Source organism: Arvicola amphibius, chromosome 1, assembly GCF_903992535.2.
Source record: "Arvicola amphibius chromosome 1, mArvAmp1.2, whole genome shotgun sequence".
In the NCBI taxonomy this organism is placed as follows: Eukaryota; Metazoa; Chordata; class Mammalia; order Rodentia; family Cricetidae; genus Arvicola; species Arvicola amphibius.
In genome coordinates this window covers 42,821,499-42,844,116 of record NC_052047.1, presented here as the reverse complement: position 1 = coordinate 42,844,116, position 22,618 = coordinate 42,821,499, and the positions used below count along the sequence as shown (strand labels likewise).

The 22,618-nt window shown below is 36.6% G+C and overlaps 2 pseudogenes; both read right to left on the bottom strand.

Annotated features, from left to right (window-relative positions):
* Positions 1 to 1,132: 1,132 nt before the first annotated feature.
* Positions 1,133 to 2,131, bottom strand: LOC119808637 (annotated as a pseudogene).
* Positions 2,132 to 4,876: 2,745 nt separating this feature from the next.
* On the bottom strand, positions 4,877 to 10,119 carry LOC119808493 (annotated as a pseudogene).
* Positions 10,120 to 22,618: the final 12,499 nt, after the last annotated feature.

Sequence of the window (22,618 nt, the reverse complement as noted above, 5' to 3'; positions counted from 1 at the left end):
CCCACCCTATCTCCATGCTTCCAACTAACTAGACATTAAAATTCTAATTAACCCAATTGAAAAATGGGGTACTGAACTGAACAGAGAATTCTCAACAGAAGAACCTCAAATGGCCAAAAGATACTTAAGGAAATGTTCAATTTCCTTAGCTATCAGGGAAATGCAAATCAAAACAACTCTGAGATACCATCTTATACCTGTCAGAATGGCTAAAATCAAAAACACCAATGATAACCTATGCTGGAGAGGATGTGGAGTAAGGGGAACACTCATCCATTGCTTGTGGGAATACAAACTTGTGCAACCACTTTGGAAATCAGTGTGGCAGTTTCTCAGGAAACCTACCTCAGGATCCAACAATACCACTCTTGGGAATATGCTATAAAAGCATTTGTTCAACTATGTCCAAAGCAGCATTATTTATAATAGCCAGAACCTGGAAACAACCTAGATGTCCCTCAATGAAAGAAGGGATGAAGAAAGTGTGGCACATATACACTTTAGAGTTCTACTCAGTGGTAAAAAACAATGACATCTTGAATTTTGCATGCAAATGGATGGAAATAGAAAACACTTTACTGAGCCAGAGCGCCCAGACCCAAAAAGAGGAATATGGTATGTACTCACTCATTAGTGAACTGTAGCCATAAACAAAGGACATTGAGCCTATAGTTGTGATCCTAGAAAAGCTAAGTAATAAGGTGAACCCAAAGAAAAACACATATAGATCCTTCTGGAAATTGGAAGCAGACAAGATTGCCAGCCAACATCTCCTCTTAAATGCATAGAATGTCCCGTTGCTAGTCGTCTTTGCACTTTGCATTTATAGCTCTCTGTTCTCTGCTTCTATCCATAATTTGTCATTCTTTTTGTTTATTTCCCTCTGGACAACTCCAGGACCAGCATAGTTAAATAACCAGTGAGGGTTTCAATCAATATTTGGCACAGAACACGTTCCATAAGTAAAATTGTATATGAAAACCAAGCATGAAAATGATTTAGAATTTAGAATTTTCCACTTGGTCGAAGGGTAGGAAGTCATCAATTACCAACTGCATGATTTTTTAAGTGTTTTATTTGTCAACTGGAAAACTAGTCAAGGGAGGCATTAATTTTATTCTCTTCCTTTTCATCAGCAGCTCTTCTTGGTGTTCTTCCTCTTCACTCTGTCCGGTCCTCCACCAAGATAAGAAGCATGAAGGGAGAAATCAACGTGCTTCTGGGAGTCTAGACGAACAATGAAGGATGAGATGTTCACCTAATGCTTGCGGACCCTGATATTACGCTAGCGGATGAGTACACCAGCATAGTGAATAGATTTAGACAGACCCAACTTAAAGACCCTGGTCTGTAGCTGCCTCTCCAAGAAATCCTCAGTCTTCAAGCCCAGGATGTAAACCAGCTTCATGTTTTCCTCATCCAGCAAACCAACGTGAACAAATCGCCTCAGCAGATCACTGTCTTCAAAAAGACGACATGGCTCCCTTTTTTTTCAGCGTTAGCAGCTCCCAGTTGGCCTTGCATGGATCTTGATCCAGGTAAAGTTGACCCTGCACACCTCACGTTTGTTCTAGAGTCCATATTCTCAGATCAGCTTCAGTTCCTGGTTGAGATGCGACTTCTCGAAGGGTCTCTTTGGGGTCACATAGGTCGGATGGGGGAAGTTCTGTTAAACAATCACATTTAAGGCGTGGCTACCTGGAGCCAAGGAAGGAAACTGGGTCGGACCAGGTGCTAGCTCTCTGGGTGATTCCCGCGGGGACACAGCAAAACTCCGACTCCCCATACTTGTGGCATGAGTTTCCCCTTATAACAATTAAAAATATAATTGTTTATGTTTAAAGCTGGCCTGGTTATTTTCTGAATTGATCAAACAATTACATAGGTCTTACAACAAACCCAACTTCTGGCAACAGGCATGTTGGTGTCTCTAGGCCTTCCGCACCTAAGAACTCACGACAACCTTGACAAAGAGCCAAAGCATGATTCTCTTCATTGCATTTAGATAGAGTCTTCTTACCTGGCTCTAAGGAAATAGTCACCCTGCTGAGGAAGATTAACCAGCAAATTCAATGAGGAATGCATATTCTTCTTTCAGATGGTAATAGTCCATTCCAGCTGTAAGTTCCATCTCAGAAATGAATTAGAAATGGAGAAAAGTGGAGCCTTGGCACTGTGAGGGACCAGGAGAGGTCATTGGTCCAGATTCAATCTCTGTAGCAGTGGTAATGTCAAAACCATAGGTTGACCACCAAGAATAGTAACAAGGAGTTAGTGGACGTAGCCTTAGCTACCAGACAAGGTTTTTGTACTGTTAATTTCAGTTTTGGAGATGTGGGACTGCCCCAGCACTTTTGACTCCACAAGGTCGTGTCCATGTATTCACGATCACTGTGAGTTTACATGTGCATCTGCCCTGTTAATTCTGGCACCAAAGGAAGCATTTCCTTGGAGTCTTTCTTCACCTCTGGCTCTCAGGGACTTCCATCTCTTCTGCTTGCTTCACTGAGAGTTTGTGAAAGACAATAAAGCAATTGAAAAATCGTGATTACTTTGTTGCATATATTTTAGCACAAAAGAAATGTCTGTCTACATTCTATTTTGTATAGCTTTTACTTTCAAAACATAATACAGCTGGAGTTTGATTTGTTTGTAAGAGTATATACTTTGAAATTTCGTTGGATGGCTGATATCAAGTATGGGAGACACCTGAAGGGTTTCATGATTTTGTATTCCTGTAGAAATAGTGAGCATGGACACACAGATCATGTAGTCTGTTAATTTGCTTAGGTTTTCTCACTCAAGCTGCAAGAAACTTCTTGTCTCTGTCCTGTCATGGCTGGGATTGAAGTGAGTTCTGCCACTTCAATTTTTAAGGCAGATTTGGGGAATCTATGCAGTTCCTCCTGCTTGTGCACTGGCCCATCTCCCTAAATCATAACTATTTTTTCTGGTTATGATAATGGAGTTTATAAGCTATTTAACAGTTCTAAGATCACTCATTAAACCAGCAATGATGACTCTAAATTGTGTCTAAATAATTATACATATTTGGACATTTCCAAAAAATGTTTTATTCTGTTTATTTTGTATGCATATAAGTATGCAACCTACTTCCCTCAGTGAAGTGCTTCTCTAAATGTTGTTTGTGATTTTTGTATTTAATTGCAAAGTCTTAAGCTCTCTTTTATATGCTGCTTTGTACATTGTCCCTCGGGCCCTCTAAAGAAGAAAATATATTTCACTTACAGACAGTAATGGTTGCTTTTTGAGTTGCTATAGCTCAACTGCTGACACAATCTTGAAGGGGAAGGGCTTAAATGGACTCATAGTTACATGATTCTGTATAGTGTGGCTGAAGGGAGCATATGGGAATGAGAACACCTCCTTGGTTTGCGTTCATGTAAATGAATAAGGAATCAGAAGGTTGAAGATGCCATTAACAGCTTCTTATGTTCAGTGCTCCAAACCAGTGACCCACTAACCCCTGGAGGGTACTAGTACCTAAAGGGTCCACAGCCTTTTAATATAACATGAGCAACTAGGGAACGTGAGGGTAAGTTTCACATTCAAACCATAATGTAGTTAATATTCAAGCCTCCAATGTCTCTCATTTACAAAGTCAACAAAATGCAAAGTGTTCCAAGTATTTAATAAGAAGATCCAAACTAATTTTTCTAGCTGCTGTGACTATTCTTAATCTTGTCTAGATTCTTTCTTACTTAACTGGAACTGATCTGTGAAGCATTACTAGTAGCGCTTCATGCTGACTTGGCTTGTCCTAATCTTTTCACATAGAATTCATTGTCTTAAAAGTATTGGAAAAACTTAAATCTGTCTTTGAAGGACAATTTTTTTTTCTATGTGTAAGTGTGTAAGTTGAGGTTTTTTTTTTTTTTTTTTTTTTTTTTTTTTTTTTTTTTTTTTTTTTTTTTTCTGGGTTACCTAGCCTAGGTTAAACCTGTTCTCCTCACATCTTCTCCTTTCACCAGCAGAGAAAAATCAGTCTCTCATTAATGTCTTTGAGACTAACCTTTGCATACTGAGAGAGTTCACACTCCTAATGACCTCTATTGTATAAATAATGGCTCAATTTGTTTCTTTCTTACTGCAAGCACTCCTTCTGTGTTTGGTGAACTGGGATTTAATTAATGTAGTTCAAGATGTTGAAATTCATTCCCTTTTTCACAGTGAATCACTTTGAAAGCATACATACCTGGACTTTTAACCGAACAAAATAAAACAAAACCAAAAAGCTACTAGATGATAAGACATTGAAGATGCAATTTTCTCATGAAAGAACAATTTATTGCTTCCTCCTATTTCTTTTACATTCATTTTTTACAGTACTCCAACAAAGAGCTAAGTTTAGGGGTTTATATGTGTGCATCATACTCTACACTATCAATTGCATAATAATAAACAGTATGTTTAATTCAGTTCTGAGCTGAAAATCCGCAGAGTGCCTGACTCATTGTTTGCCCTAAACTGTCTTTTTAGTGACTAATGAATAAATACACAAGCAAAAAACTTAGATTTGGAACTTGAGATGCTTGATTCTCTCAAAGGAAAACCATATCGCAGTGTCCAAATTTAATTTTTGGACAGTGGCATAAGAATGTTTAAATTTAAATTTTCTATTATTATAATGCTGAAGGTAGAAGAATCATTTTAATTATGAGCCACATTTTTCTGAAGTTCATTTTCTACTAATGGACTTCAAAACATTTTTTTCCATAAATTGCTTTTCTCCTAATTATTCTGGAAAACTTCTGAGAATTTTGTTGTTGTTGTTCTAATGAACAAAGTTTCAGTTCCCATCTGATTTCTGACAGTTCTGTATCAATGTCACGTCCCTTCTGGTTACATACGCTTCTCACACTCCAGTGCCTGCAAAGCTTGCTGAAAGTCCCTGTTTTGCTTTTCTGCCTAAATCCAGGTTCACAGAATGCTTGCTAGGAAGACTACTATTAGTGAGAACTACTTTGATGGACTGCAGGTCTCTATGTTCCTGACAGTGCTCGCCTTTATCTATTTTCCCAGGTCCACCACGTCTGCCTCTTCTTCCTTCCATCTGTTCCATCAATGGTCCAGGAGGACACCCAGGAGCACTTCGTCTTTTCCACCAAAGCCGCCTTGGTTCATGCCACGGCCACCTCGGAAGCCACCTCTGTCCACCTCTGCCACCACTGAACATTCCTCCAGGACCACCACGGTCCATAAGTCCACCTCTTTCTTCCTGCATACCACCAGGGCCACCTCTGCCACGATCACCACCGGGAGATGGGAAGGATGGCGGGAGGAAGCCCTCAGGCTTGGGGGCCTTACACTGGTGCATTCTGTTCTCCAGGCAAGTTCTGGTTTCCACAGCCCGGATTGGGACATTGCCAATCTCCGGCTAGCTGCTGGACATTTCCTCCTCCAGAGGGGTTCCCTCGGGACCCCCGGGGTCCTCGTGGCGGGGAAGCCTCCTCTGTCTCCTCTACAGCCTCCCATGCCATCCATATACCCTCCAGGACTTCCTGGGCTTCCAAGACCTCCATGAAGTGGTGGCATCCTTCTGCCCTCACGAGGTGGCATGCCACCCCGCATGCTGTTCATTGGAGGCTTCTTTTGGGCAAGAGAAAGTTTAAATTTACTTTCTTGAAAATCTTTTCCATCAAACCATTCCACAGCAGCCTTGGCAGTTGGCGGATCTTCATAGGGCACTGTGGCATCACCTTTAGGCTTTCTTCTCTTCTTATCCAAGTAGATGTGGATCATGGGTTGCCCAGTTCTCTTGTTCATCTAGACAACCCCCACACTGCTTAAAGAAGTCTGCCAGATCGTCCAGAGTCACATTGTCATTTAAACCTTGCACATAAATTGCACTCTTGTCAGAATCTTCATCAGGATCTATAGGAAGGCCTAGATCAAGATCTGGTCCTTAATCCTTGGGTACACCAGGCTTATTGAAGCCACCTCGCTCTCCAGCGTGGCCCATTCCAAAGCATCCTCCTCCCCGTCCATCTCTGCTCATGCCTCCATGATCAAATCCCCCTCTTCCCCTACCCCAGTTATGAGGGCCACTCATGCTCCAGTTCTCTCCTGGTCTGGAAAATCCTCCAGACTCCTGCCCATGAACACACATGCTACTGGGGTGTCTTGTCAGAATGAACTCTGCTGCACGTATCTCCTGCGCTGTTGGCTATATTGACTTGGAGCCTGACTGTAGGATCCAGTCTGAGGAAGGTAATTAAATGGGAGGCTGCTGCCCACAGCTGCTTTGTTGACCATAGCTGCTCATTTGCCCATAGGTGTTCTGCTGAGAGTAACTGCTCTGATCGTATCTAGTTGGCTGTGAAGAGGAGTAGCTGATAGGAGGATAAAATGGAGGTGTGGTGACTGGCTGCAAGGGGTAGCTCCCAGGTACCTGGGGATAACTGTAATTTACTCTGTCCGTATCTAGGCTGGGCTGGTTATAACATCCTTTGCTAGATTGAGGTTGACTAGTCTCAGCGGGCTTGTTACAATCCTGTGGTCTTATAGGTGCAGTGGCTGCTGGCTGCTGGCCATAGGCTGGGTAGGCAGGCTGGGTGCCATATGCAGACTGAGCTGCATAAGAGGCCTGGGTTGTGGTCACTGTAGCAGTGGTGGTGTCATAAGCACCAGTGCCATATCCTTGGATAGGCTGGCTGTATGCCTGGGGGCAGTTTGTGTGGTATCACCAGTGGGAGGCTGTCCATAAGAATTCGCGTATACAGTCTGCCCGTAGGTGGCAGTGCTTTGAGCCTGGGTATAACTGACATCAGTAGACTGTCCATATCCATAGGTTCCATAGTTTTGTTGCCCATACGCCTGTGTGGTCTGTTCATATCCTTGAGTTGGCTGGGAGGTGTAAGCACTGTAGTCCTGTAATCCAGGGACGCCATTTTCTCGCCTTTGTCCTGGTTCTCTCAACGTCCGTCTCCCTCGTGCAGTCCCTAAAGGCACCCCAGAATGCCAATATTAAAGGTATGTGCAATCACAGTCCCTGCTCTTTTAAATGTCATTTAATCATTTTAAACTCCGTGGGTATTTTGACTACGTATAAGTCTCTATAGCACATGTGTTTCTGCTGTCTGTGGAGACCATAACAGGGCGTTGAGTCCCCTGTCACTAGAGTTATGGATGATTATGAGCAACCAGTTGTGTAGGAAGAATGCAATATGGGTCCTCTGGAAGAATAGCCAATACAGTTAGCCACTGATCTACTTTTCCTGCACCTTAAATATTTTAAAGATTTACTTAATGCTTTTGAACCTAAAATTCCTTTATAAAATATTATTGAGATTAGTTTTCTTGTGAGAAGAGAAATTGGTAGTAAAGAACTAAGAAAATGTGGTTTAAATTGAATACAGTGATATAAACCAGAAGCATTTCAATTTGAAGACCAACCAAGGCACCACAATGAGACCCTGTCTGCAAACACATACATACACACACAAACATTCTGAACATTCTGAATACAGACACACAAACACATATACTCTCTGCATTTACACATGCAAACACACACATTGTCTGCTTACATAGAAACACAAGCGTATTATCTGTGTATGCAGACATCTGTTTAGTCATACACACTGCCTGTATACATACATACCCACACATTGACAACATACACACTGTCTGCCTGCTTGTACAATCTATCTGCATACACACACATGGCTGCATACATGCATACACATACTGACTAAACACACACATTACATGTATACACTGTATACACACATGCAGTCTTCATGCACACACTCACTGGCTGCATAAACAAAATGTTGTCTGCATAAACACACACACACATACACATGTACACATGGAGTAATATAAGAGAATAAGAGAAAAATAAAATTCATATGTCACTGAAACAAAAGCAGAACAAAGAAATTAACATCTTTTAACAAGAATAAAGGCCATAATAAGGAGAAATGGAAAGCCCAGAGACCATTGCAGAACATATTGAAATAAGTGTCAGCTAGACAGATGCTAATGTAGAGTGCTTTCTACCTAAAGGAACGTGCTTCAACTTTAGAGAACATTACAGTCAGCTAGGTTGCTTCTTAAGAAAAGCAACCAATATGGTTGTGAGTACATTTGCGGACCACTATTTACTATAATCAGGCCTTAGTGATATGGAAATCACTTCAGAAAGCACCACTATAATGTGTTTTAAATCTCCATTTTAATGGTAAAATTTGCTTTTAGGTGTTTGAGTCAAAAGGTTAAAGGAAATAGATTATAATTTCTTTCACTTCTCATTCTGTGCTCCATTTCTTCATTCAGTCTTCTGAATAGCCAACTGTTACATGTCGTTTGGAAACTGTTTAAGCAAACAATTCTTTTATTAGTTTGAAAAATGGAATTACAGGCAAATAACTGACTCGTTGTATGTGAACTGTATTTTATGGTGATATAGAATGAAATATAGAATATTGAATATACTTTATGAAAAGAGTGAGTATTAAATAAGACAATGTGATAGCAGGCTAGGGAAAAGAATACCTATATGATTTTCCTGAATGTCACAAAGGTAGATGAATTGGCTAGCTATCTGTATTAAGTTAGGCACTGTCTCCATAAGCATGAATGTAATGAAGATGTATATAATTTTAAGAGGCTACCAAAATGTAATTATTCTTTTGGTCTAGTATAAAAAAAAACACTGAAAATATGCTTGCCTGACTTGATACATACACCCCTGTTTATATTGATCACATTTCAAAACTGGACTCCATGGGTACAGTTACAACTAAGAAAGTCTGAGCAGTTGTGTTTGCAAAGTCAAAATTTACATGAGAGGTTCTCAGAAAGGGAATTATTAAATTCTTGTCTTAGTTGGGGTTATCCTTTCCATAATGGCTCCCTCAATCAAGATATCTTTTTCCTTGTTCTCTGTATCTCTCCTTCCCCAATCTCAACCCTCAAGTTCTTCTCCCACTCCCATTCTCTCCTCCTCCCCCTTTTCTCCCCACACCCCCGCACTCCCAATTTTCTCAGGAGATCTTGCCTATTTCCCCTTCCCAGGGGTATCTATATATATTTTTCTCTTAGGGTTCCCCTTGTTACTTCTCTAAGTTGATGGACTCTATGCTCATTATCCTTTGCTTTACAGCTACTATACACTTATGAGTGAATTATACCATGCTCATCTTCGTGGGTCTCACTCAAAATGGCTTTTTCTAGTTCTATCCATTTGCCTGAAAATTTCAAGATGTCATTGTTTTTTTACTGCTGAGTAGTATGCCATTGTGTAAATGGACCACATTTTCTTTATCCATTATCAGTTGAGGGGCACCTAGGTTGTTTCCAGAATTTGGCTATATCAAATAATGTTGCTTCCTTGCTCTCCTCTCTGTTCTTCTGTCCTTTCAACTATCCCATTCCCTCAAGTTCTCCTCCCCACTCCCCTTCTACCCTCCTTTTTCCTTTCCACTTCTCTACCCCCCTCCCATGCTCCCAATTGTGTCAGGATCTTGTCCACTTCCCCATTTCAGATGAATCTATGCATGATTTTCTTAGGGTTCATCATGCTACTTAGCTTCTCTAGGATCATGAACTATAGGCTCAATATTCTTTGATTTATAGGTAGTATCCACTTATGAGTGACTACATATCATGCTTATCTTTCTGGGTTTGGGTTAACTCACTCAGGATAGTTTTCTATAATTCCATCCATTTGCATGCAAATTTCAAGATGTCATTTTTTTTAAACCCTTGAATAGTACTCTAATGTGTAAATGTGCCACATTTTCTTTATCCATTCTTTGGTTGAGAGGCATCTAGGTTGTTTTCAGGTTCTGACTATTACAAATAATCTGTTATGACATAGTTAATATTTTGACTGAGTGAGCCATTATGGGGGTAGCAAGAAACCTGGCCCTAAAAAATTTCCCAGGGATCCACAAGAATGACCCTGGCTAAGACCCTAAGCAGTAGAGGAGAGGCTGCCCGAATGGTATAGCTGGGTATTGATGTAGGTTGATTCCCAAGTTTATGAGAAACCTCCATACTGATTTCCAAAGTGGTTGTACAAGTTTGCATTGTCATCAGTATGGGGGACTGTTTTCTTTACTCCGCACCCGCTCCAGCATATGCTATCATAGTTTTGTTGTTTGTTTATCTTAGCCATTCTGACTAGTGTAAGTTGGTATCTGAGAGTTGTTTTGTATTTCCCAGATGGCTAGGAAAGCTAAACATTTCCTTTAGTGTCTCTTGTCCATTTGAGATTTTTCTGTTGAGAATTTTCTGTTTAGATCTGTAACCAACCCATTTTTAATTGGATTATTTGGAATTTTGATGTCTAATTTCTTGTGTTCTTTATGTATTTTGTAGATCAGTCCTCTTTCTGATGTGGGTGAAGACCTTTTCCCATTCAGGAAGTTCCCTTTTTGTCTTATTGACTGTGTCCTTTGCTTTACAGAAGCTTCTCGATTTCAGGAGGCACCAATTATTTATTGTTGCACTCAGTTGTAACTGTACCCATGGGGTCCAGTTTCGAAATGTGATCAATATAAACAGGGGTGCATGTATCAAGTCAGGCAAGCATATTTTCAGTGTTTTTTTTTTTAATACTAGACCAAAAGAATAATTACATTTTGGAAACCTCTTAAAATTATATACATCTTCATTACATTCATGCTTATGGAGACAGTGCCTAACTTAATACAGATAGCTAGCCAATTCATCTACCTTTGTGACATTCTTTTCCCTAGCCTGCTATCACATTGTCTTATTTAATACTCACTCTTTTCATAAAGTATATTCAATATTCTATATTTCATTCTATATCACCATAAAATACAGTTCACATACAATGAGTCAGTTATTAGGAAGTGGTCTCCTGTGCTTATGCATTGAAGGCTACTTCTCGCTTTCTCTTTTATCAGGTTCAGTGTAGTCAGATTTATATTGAGGTCTTTAATCCATTTGGACTTGAGTTTTATGTATGGGTTAGATATGGCTCTATTTGCATTCTTCTACATGTTGACATCCAGTTTTGCCATCTCATTTTGTTGAAGAAGCTTTCTTTTTTCCATTGTATAATTTTAGCTTCTTTGCTAAGAATTGGGTGTTCATATTTCTGTGGATTAATTAATATCCATGTCTTTGATTCAATTCAATTGGTCAACCTCTCTGTTTTTATACCAATACCAAGCTGATTTCATTACTGTAGTTCTATGATAGAGTGTGATGTCAGAGATGGTGATGCCTCTGGAAGTTCCTTCATTGTACATGATTGTTTTGGCTATCCTGTTTTTTTTTTTTTTTTTTTTTTATGAAGTTGAGTATTGTTCTTTCAAGGTCTGCGAAGAATTGTATTAGAATGTTGATGGGGATTGCATTGAATCTGTAGATTGCTTTTGGTGGGATTATCATTTTTAATTTTTATTCTACCTATCCAAGAGCATGGGAGATTTTTCCATTTTCTGATTTCTTTTTCAATTTCTTTCTTCAAAACTTAAAGTTCTTGTCAAACAGGTCTTTTACTTCTTTGGTTAGTGTTACCCCCAAGATATTTTATTGTATTTGTGGGTATTATGAATTTATTAATTAACATTTCTTTGATATAATTCTCAACTTCTTTATCATATAGGAGGGCTATGGATTTTTTTGAGTTGATTTTGTATCCTGACACATTACTGTAGGTGTTTATTATCTGTAGGATATCGCATCTCCTACAACTGGAATTACAGAAAATTTCAAGCTGCCATGTGGTTACCGGGAATTGAGGGAATCAACTTTCCTTCAGATGTCTGCTTGTGGAAAGATAAAGAAATATACACCTATTGGCAAAACTGAATGAAGTGTAGAAATGGTGGACTCAGATGAACTCCTGTCCTAATGAAAAATTCATTGCCTATGTCTTACCCAATCAGAAGCTAACCACTTGAGGAGGCTTGGTTATGTAGGTGACAGGGATCCATCAAATGCCATTCTTATCTCCCAAAGAGAACTAAAAAGAGAAAAGAACAAGGGCTTGAAATTGAAGCTGGAGGTCTTCTGGAGACTTCCAGAAGGAAATGGTAGTATATTAGACATCTTACTCAGAACCTCTGTTCTCAAGTGCTGAGCAATTTTTAGGCTATATCACCTTTGTATAAGCTCTGGCAAGGGAAAATTTTTAATGCATCAAACTAGTTACCCTTTAATGGTTTATTTCTTTTTGTGATTTCTTAGAACAAAAGATTTAACTCTTTGAACAGGGGCAGATTGGACTTGAATAGGAACTACATTTTTTAGAAGATTTGGTTAACTAAGCAAGTATTTTATGTTAAAATATTATTTAATAATTTAATACAATTTAAGTGGGAGAAAAACACTACATTATGCATATGTGAGAATTCCACAATGTCTTTACATCTGACAAGAATTATTAATATATTTGTGTTCATACTCTAAGCATATGTGTGTGCCATATTTACATATGCATACTTTGATTTTTACCCGATTCAAACACCAGGATAGAATTTGCATCTACCTCCTTTGCTCAATTTGAGTCTTTTTAAAGTAGCTAAGCAAAGTTTTAAGAATAAAAATAGCATCCTGTGAAATAGCTAAATCCAAAATAGAATCTGTGTGAAACCAAGAGATGAAAATAGGAATTTCATAACCTTTCAAATCTAAAATGCTTTAAACAGCTTTTCATGTGTTTGACAAAATCATGTCTGTCTTACTGACTTAAGGCCACCTTTTCAGGATGATTTGTAGCTTCCATGAACAAAATAACACAAACACGCATGAGAAAATTTGCTTTAATTTTATATTTGCATAAGTTTCATGAGTTATTATTTGATACTGTTGTCTCCAGTTTGCACTCTATAAATGAAATTTTGCAGATGAACTGTGATGTGAGAGCATACACTTGTGTGTTAGAGACTGATTGTAATTTTGTGGGTTTCATCTCATATTCTCACCAATAAAATATTCCCTCAAATGCAATATACAATAAAATGTAGTCTCATCTCTCTAATTTCAAAAGTTGCCAGGACTCCACTTCCTTAAACAGAGGCATGAGACAGCATCTATATTATGATAGCTGAATGTAAGGCATGTGAAAAGCAACAAAATTAAAGATTGCATTTAAAATCAAATGTGTAATGAATTGAGGGTGGTTATCTCAGCACTTAGCAATAACACATCACACTGCTGCATGCAGTGTGGTTCATAACCCACAGTATGCACACATTGTTCTAGGCATGCTTTCCTGCCATGGGACAATAATGTACACTGCTTGAAATGCCTGGCCTCAGGTTGGAGGCTATTGCATATTAGGAATTGAGGTGTTTATACATCACATGCAAAATATTTTCTCTTGTGCAAACATAATGTTTTAATTACAGAAACCAAAAATGTTATTGTCTTCTATCATTATTCCTTGCCATGCACATGCCAATAAAGCTAATATACCTTTGGCTTGTAGTATGTTGGGTTTTAAAGTTTTCCGTTTGGTTTACTAACTTCGGTCTCCTAAAAAGATTAATTTTGAATTAATGCTGTATTTTTGCTATTTATTTTGCTATTTGTGTTAGCTATGTATTTACTTGAAGTAGCATTGACTATTGTAAGTTTTAACAAATCATTGAATTCTGATAGACTTTGAAGGCACTCTACATTCTACAGTACCAAATAAGTCAAATTTCCTTATGTAAAATATGAAATCATATCTATTTCATTTAGAAACAAATTGCTTTCATCTTTAAAAATGATAAAACCATCTGCATCTCAAAGACTTAAAATACATCTTTTAGATTTTATCAGTAAACATTTGATTTGTGTACTTATTATGCACAATTCTCTAGATAAGGAGTCTTGTAAAAATATCTTTCAAAAGAAAGGGGGATTTAGTGGAAGCATTTATGGAGTCACTTAGCTGGAATAGTTACTTCAAGACAAATACGACTTTATTTTTGTTGCTTTATAAGGTTATAGGGCCCATTCAACTCCCTATTCTAAGGGTCAGCAGATACACTTTTACTATGCAGAAGGTATCTTCCCAAAAACTTTTCCTGTTGAAGTATGTTGCTAGAATTGAGTTAAAAGTATAAAGATATTCATGGAAGAGAAAAATAAGAAGATTAACAGTCATCAATCTCATGCTGGGACACAAAGATGTGTGTGTGTGTGTGTGTGTGTGTGTGTGTGTGTGTGTTCACTCAGATGAGTAATGTCTCTGATCAAATCACTAAAATGTCTGAGACTTATCATTAGAAAGTTCTGCATGATTTTGTACTTTTTCATCATAAAGAATGTACCTTAAGATCTTTAATCCTCAAAATTATATTTCATGTAAGTCATTTATATCATTTTGGAGATAACTGAACAGAGACAACTTTCTCAGAGAGTGGAGATATCTAGGAATTGCATAGGTGAAATGACAGAAGAGTGCCATGAGTCAAATTTTTATATTTTTATTTCCCTCTGATATGACCTATAATCAGAGCCAGGGTTATGACAAGAAACTGTCAGAGCAGCTAAATTATTGCTGCGTTTACCCCATTTACCCTATGAGAGCAAAGATGACACACATGACGCTTGATACAGAACACTCACCAGGAAATCCAATATGATTAATTCTCATTCTGCTTTAAGTAGCTCATTTTTTTTGTATGTGTGTGTGTGTGTGTGTAGAATTAAGACCAGGAAGCAGGAGGGTGAAGATGTATATGGAGAGGTCATTCTGGCGAGATGAAATGTATTTTCTGGAAGCAATTAAAAAATAACAAGTACACAATGAAATGTTCAGCAATAGAAGCCAGGAGGTAGAATAGACGCTATCTGGTTACGTACACCATTTGGTACAATCGAACTAAATGCTTGAGTTTGGTGGTGGTGAACATTTGTTACTGGTATTTTCTTATGTTCCATGATAGTTCCTTCTCTTACTTTTGGTCTGATCATTAACACATCCAATACTAAGTAGCTATTATTTTATATTTTCAAATCAAGGATTAGCTTATATGATAGACTTCAATGAAAAATAAGTTAATTTTTAATTCACATTTATACTTCTACTGTAATCATGCCAATTCTAGTTTCATATGCATTACAAATGGCTCTCACTGTATACCAGATAATTTTGCTTTGGCAATCAAGTTGTTTCAACTGTTGATTTTGACCGGCCATGTAGGAAAATACTATGAGTATACATTCATTTTTTAATAGAAGGCTTTATATATTCCTCAAAGTGTAATAAATTTAAGTTCAGTCTGCTTCATATATAATTAAATATGTGATTTTTTGCCATCTGGATACTTGTCAAATACATATGAGATATACACAAGAAAATGATTTTTCTGCAAGTCTTCTAGTCACAAAACTGAGTCATATGTATTTTGAATACTGCTTTCTAACAAGTTTTTTTTAGTGTATGTACATAACTAGATATGCAGATGAAGAGTTTCTATTATGCCGTACTATGCTGAGTCTAATGCAAGAAACAAAATTTCCTTCTTCAACTTTATCCGTTTTACACAGAAGAAAAATCTTAAGTTTCAGCTAGGTGTTCTACAATATGACAAAGAGGGGTCAAACTACCAAGATTTCACATAGTCATATTACTTAATTACAACTTGATGAGAAACAGAAAAAAAATTGAGAGCAATTAGTCTGCCTATTTTGTTTTGTATCAGATAACACATTACATGTGTCTTGTTCTGCTGACTTGAACTTATCAAGACTTGAGTGTACCTTTTAAATTTTTTCCCCAAAGCTCTGTTACACAACAGATGGGATGTCTAACAGTCTTTTCTATTTAAAACATGCAAGTTCTAATCAACAGGAGGGTTTTAGGATGTTAAACCAGCCAGCCATAAGAAATGTGTCATGCAGTTTCCTGTCATTCTAATTAATTAGATAGCATTATTTGTTGTCCCCAATGAACCTAAATGAGCTGAATGCTAGATAATAGCTTCATTCTTATCAAGAGTTCATTTTTATATTATTCACTTGGATTAGAGAAAAGGAAATCTTCAAAGATGACACATTTATGAGCTGATTTTATCAGTATATTTATATAAATGTTTATATTTCTCATGATCAGATAAATATTTTAACATTTTAAGATACTTTTACTTGGAAATTAAATTTTATCTAATCTATTGTATACATCATTTAAAACTAAGTCATGATATCTTTAAGGAAAGAGCTTTATGTTCTCTTTTCCTTGTGTTTTTCAACTTATTGCTTAAAATTTTTTTTTTTTAGTATTCTAGGAAGCCTCCCATAAAATATGCTTGTTTAGAAATAACCTATTACAATAAATTTTCAGGAATGATTCTAAAAGTGAAGCATAACTTACAGAGCTTTTCCTTTCGTTATTAAGAATCAAATGAGCAGAAAATTAGATATGAAATGGAAATGAGGAAAGTGGTTTAAGAAGTCATGAAACTAAAAGTGTTCAGTGTTTGAAGGCCATAGTTTCAGGATGTAAGACAGAAACATTTAGATTATAAAAGACAGCTTAGTGAGGGCAAGTAACTAAGCAAAAGGGAAAAATCCTACTTTTTGTCTGAAACCTTGTAAGTATGGTTGGACAGCAGAACCTTGAAATATTTACTGTCGCTGTCATTTACTGACAATCAATAGAAATACTAATTAAAAGTAATATTATCTTTATAGCATGTTTAGTGTCTATTACTCATTGCCAGTCTTTACTTGCACACAAATCCAAAAGAGATCAGAAGCAGAAATAGTTTGTTCTCTTTAATATTTATCTTTCATGTCTGTTACAAATTGATTTAAATACTCATTCAGTTTTATTGTGTGACACTCATATTTTAGATGTCCAAATACATAAATGATTTTATCCAAAAATAAAACATTTTTATATAAATGAGAGTATACTTATTCATTTTAATGTATTATATGATAGCTAATAATAAATTAGATCTATTGTAATTTAATGTAGCTTCTTAGAACACTTTAGCCCTAGCTAGATAATATATCAGTATATAAGTAGTTTTTATAAACCATCTTGTATAGAGGAGATCCTGCTTGTAAGTCCTGGCCACACGGCTAGCTTAGCCCCAAAATAACCACACAGAAATTGTATTCACTAAAACACTGCTTGGCTCATTAGCTCTAACTTCGTATTGTCTCATTCTTATATTAGTTTAACCCATTTCTATTACTCTGTATATCGTTACCTGGTAGTGGCTTACCAGGTAAAATTCCTAGCATCTGTCTCCGGTGGAACCACGGCATCTCTCTGACTCTTTCCTTCTCCAAGCATTCAGTTCTGTGTTCCCCTGCCTACCTAAGTTCTGCCCTATCAACAGACCAAGGCAGTTTCTTTTTTCATTAACCAAGAAAAGCAACACACAGGGGCTCCCACATCACCATCTTGAAAAACAACATGAATTTCCTCATTTATTTCAGTAGAAATTATTGTACATTATTGTGCTATAATTATGTACTTAGAGAAATATATGCTTTATCACTGGTTACTATTTCGAAAGTGTCAGTGATGATATTTTATATATCTTCAGGTTTATTACAGATTCTCACCCAATAATTTTTATATCTATAACATGGTAACTATAAGTAGAGGTAAATAAAGATACCAAGTGAAAAAATATAAAGTAAATTGAAATAAAATAAAAATCACTCAGAATAGCATTATAAACTATATATTCTCTATATTTTGAAATTATGTAACCAAAAACTTCAACTACAGAAACATTTTTTATGTACTCCAGTGGGTGTGTAAATATTCAAATTTCTTTTTCATGTATTAAAACTGAGTAGTCTCTTTTTTTCTAAGGAAAATATCTTGGCAAAAAATTTAAGAAATATAAAGTCATTATAATTTTTACTGGTAGGTATAAAATAAAGAAGATTGCCTTTGACAAACATGGTAGCTCTTGACTATCATCCCAATAATCAGAAGGTATAGTTGAGGGGGCACGTTCCAGACTAGTTTAAGTAAGAATTCAGCATCATTAAACTAAGTTCTGAATATGTACTTCAGTGATAGAATGCTTACCTGTCAGGATTGAGTTACCCTCATGTTTTATATCTCACAAAATATTGCGCTTCAAATAAAATACATGAATAACTGTATAAAACAAATAAGTGCACAATTCCATGATGTTTATCTACTTACACTGAATTCCACAATCCTGGTGGGAGAAGTTTTGAAACTTAGCATTTATTTATTTAACCAAGTTCCTTTAAGTTTTATTTTCAAGTAATTAAAAAATGACTTTAATATTTTTGTTATGGTTGTCCTAACAATGTATTTTATTATTTCATCATCTTTTTTATTTCTGAAGGTAAAATATGACTAAGTCATTAAAATATTTAGAATTACAATAAAATACATACTCTCTAAGAACTGAGAAATGACTGTGATGTGCAAATTATGTTAACACTGGAGCTAATGTTATGAGTCACAGAGACATTTCTCTGATGATTTTTGGGGCTTAGGAATTGGAGATGAAGGATCAGAAAGACCACTGATGGCTACCAAACAATAGGAAACTCAACATCAGTTTTCTGAGTTTGATTGAAACATATGTACTCTCCTTTAATAATGTTCCAATCTATGTCAAATTTTCTTTTCTGAGCTTCAAAGGGGACTTAAATCTTTTCAGTGTTTTTGAAAGGGAAAACTCTTTAATACATGAAGTCTTGTTTAATATAAATGAGGTCTTATGTCAAGATCATTCTGTAAACTTCTATTCATACCATAATAGACCATAACAAGAAACTCGATTGCTACTTATTTTATCATTTCTCTTTTTATGTTCCTTAAGAAGAGTATTCTTAGCAGCTACTTCTTTTTCCATATCCTTCATTTATGTCTCTTGTTTTTCACTTCAAGTCATGCTTCAATTTAAAATAATTTAATTTCTGGCAATAATTATTTTAAAATATTAATATATTGTCATTATTTCTGCTTTAGCTTCAGAAAAGCAGACAAACTAATAAGTCTAAAATGTCATAATCAGCATCAAAATTATCTTAGAATACAATTTTAATGGAAACACCTAAAATTACCATTATTAAAGATAATTTAATCTAATTCACCATAGGAATAAAATATTAGGACAGTTATTCCTTAGTTTTTAAAGAGTATGTATTTTGGATAATTCTAAATATATTAGCAATGTAGTCATACCTTACCAGCAAAAAAAAAAAAAGGAGAAATAACGAAAAACAATGTTATCACATGCCATAACAAAACTACTAAAGTCATTCTTTTAATTACTTGAAAATACAACTTAAATGAACTTGGCTACATAAATGCATGCTGCCCTCTCATGATAAAGAATTAGATATAATTCATAATTATCTTATCATTTAGTGAAGAAAATGATGACGAAACTCTGTTAACCAATCACAGCTAATTGGGGTGTGGCGACCTGGACCCCAGGAAGAAAAACAAGGAGATCCAGGTTACGGCCCTCTCAATGCAGTGCCCATGGGACAGATTGGAATTTGGACCTCCTACTCTTGTAGCGTGAGTTTTCCCTTTTCAACTATTAAAATATAACTACTATTTTTGAGCTTGTCTGGTTATAAACTTCTTTATCTTTCTTCATATCTATTTTTGTCTTCATCGTACCTTTCATTAAATAGATAGATGATAGATAGATAGATAGATAGATAGATAGATAGATAGATAGATAGATAGATAGATATAGATAATGCTTAAGTTTTCCGTAATGGACAATAAATTTCCCTACAGTAACCTTTGAAGTTTTCAGGGAAGAAGATGGGGCCCCACAACAACAATTCCACCTGGTTGATACAACTCTCATGACACTGATAGCGCTACTACAAGACCTGTTTTGGGTACCAGCTGCACAACATGGTTCCAATTTGGTTAGCTGAAATGGTGCACGTCTTTTACAACATTCTGGCCAGACCTCCACAAAAATACTCAGAGACTGTTTGCAATTTACCAGATATTAATCTTAAAATTTAACCATCATTTACTTTAACAGGATCCCCTAGAAAGAACGTTGCCCTCATGACTGCTGGAAACAATTTTAGAGGAAGATGTCCCCGCTCCCAGCAAAGTTTGCCCTCAAGCTTAGGACATTAGGGATTTATTATAATTGGTATACATTTGAGGGATGGGGGAGGAGTTTTATAGGCTCAGAGATCTTTTGAAAAAAAGAGGGATAATTGGATAATGGGATAATAGATTGGTATTTGTGAGTTATTGTTTTTAGACAATTATATTGGTATAGATTCTTGTATATTGATACAAAGTTAAATTATACTGAATTTTGTATGCATGTATATTTCTATCTCTGTTTAAAACATTGTTTATGTATTGATATATATTTGCCATATTGTAGTATACATTACTACCTCTGATCAAGATACTTATACATTGTTTGCATTTAAAGGTCATTGTCCTCATTTATTGCACAGTTGTTTATTGTCTTAGTCTTTAAGTTAGATAGGTATTGTGAATTATAGATCAATAGTCATCTATGTTTGTCATATTTATAATTAGACTAATCAGGTTCTTTAGATACATAGAGATTATATTCAATATAGATAGATAATCTTCAACCTCTTCAAAGAGCTGTAGAAAATGACCTTTAATCTAACCTAGAGTTCCGTGGTAGTGAGATACAGTCGCTTCTGGCAACATTGATCTATTCGTGAGAGAATGTTGCGCACCAAAGACACTCCACCTGGAGCCTTTCTTCTTAGCAGAACTGGCCTTTGGGCAAAGAAATGCCCATACCTCAACCACTGACAGAGATACAGAGTATCCATCTGTAAATGGATAAAACAGGACTGTCATATCCTGCCAAGGCAGGGTAAGATAGTTTGAAAAGTTTCTTGCCTTTGAAAATGATATGTCAGTTACGTTAGGCCTTAGCCAAAGTTGATTGCTTCAACATTGCAAATGAGACTTTGGGTGATTGCCCAGGTAGTCAGTTGTCTCTGTCATTTGTTGCACATTTTGGAAGTTTCTCGATTGCACTTCCTGTTTACTCAAGTAATATTGTTTCTCTTCTCAGATCTTTTATGCAATTGAAGATTAGATAATTGTAGTTACCCTCCTCATGATTTAGCCAAGTTAAATTTTAATGCAATATTTATACTCCTTGGAATAGAATGTTTAGTAAAACTTTTGTTATGCGTTCCTTGCTTAATATTGTTTATTGTTTGTAATTTTATATTTGGTATATGTTCCTATTTTATATAGTTGTATTGGGCTTGGATAGATCTTGTTTAGACAAAAGGGGGAGATGATGGCAAACTCTGTTAACCAATCACAGCTAATTGGGGCATGGCGACCTGGGCCCCAGGAAGAAAAGCCGGGAGATCCAAGTGCCCGCCTGCCCGACGGATTGGAATTCGGACCTCCCACTCTTGTAGCGTGAGTTTCCCCTTTTCAACTATTAAAATATAACTGTTATACTTGAGCTGGTCTGGTTATTTATCGTACCGACCCAATTCGCCAACAAGAAAATATGAACAGATGATGTGCAAAGGAATTAGAAAACTCAAGATGGGAGATAAAGATAAAGGTAGATCATTCCCTAAGTGTAACACAGATCTTCATGGGATAACTGACAGAGAATGAGATTTTCTATAATCTTGATGGAGAGCATGAGAGCGAAACATACTTAACACAGGACGAAACCAATGCAGATGAAGATGCACCCGAATCCTCCAGAGCCAAATGTGCGCGTGTCCACACTCACTCACACACACTGCTCTCAGTTATCTTCAGCATTCATTGTGGATTGAGTCACCATAAAAATGAAGAGACTCAAATGCATTCTGAGTCTTTACAGTTTGAATTTAGGATTAGTTTGGAGAAACACAGACAAATGAGGTGTGTGTGTGTGTGTGTGTGTGTGTGTGTGTGTGTGTGTGTGTGTGTGAATGTAGCAACTCAGAGAAGAGTTGCTTGGTACCAAATTACTGCAAGCTTAATACAGCCATGTATAAACTCACGGTTCACACCAGAAGGATACTACACAGGATGTAAAACAAGAATTTTAGAGCAAGTAGACTGTGAATTTCACAGCTGCCCCAAAGGACAAAATAATAAAAAGGGAATGAAAATCATGGTACTTGATATGTCACACCAGGGAGATCAGAGGAATGGCAGAATGGGACACCTAAGAATGAGGAAGCCAAAGTTACTATGGAAAAATACTTAAGACCTGGAAAACAAGTGGAAAAAAAAAAGAAGATAGAATTAAAGCTGAGTAGTTATATACTTCTGAGTCAGATGTTGACTGACCCAAATAAATTACATGGTGGTTCATAGGGACTGTACCAAATTCTGCAGAAATGCTGGAAAGGAAAAGTTAATTTGCTTAAGCTATCCATGGGGTTTTAGGGGGAATCTCCTAGCCAGCTCCCTGAGCTAACCACCTGTATTTACCTGTGAATGAAGTGACAAGAACTTGTCTCCACATAATCAAGATTCTCCCCTTCACTCTAGCTTACTCCCTTCAAAATTTTTATCTACAATGTCACTTCCTATCATATCTGTTTCCATCACTAGCTCAGAAGAACTCTTGACTTCTTTTTCACATTGAACAGTGTGTCTTTTTGCGTTCTTACCTGTGAACTATTGGATAATCTTTCCTTTTAAGTTTGTGACAGACTCGCA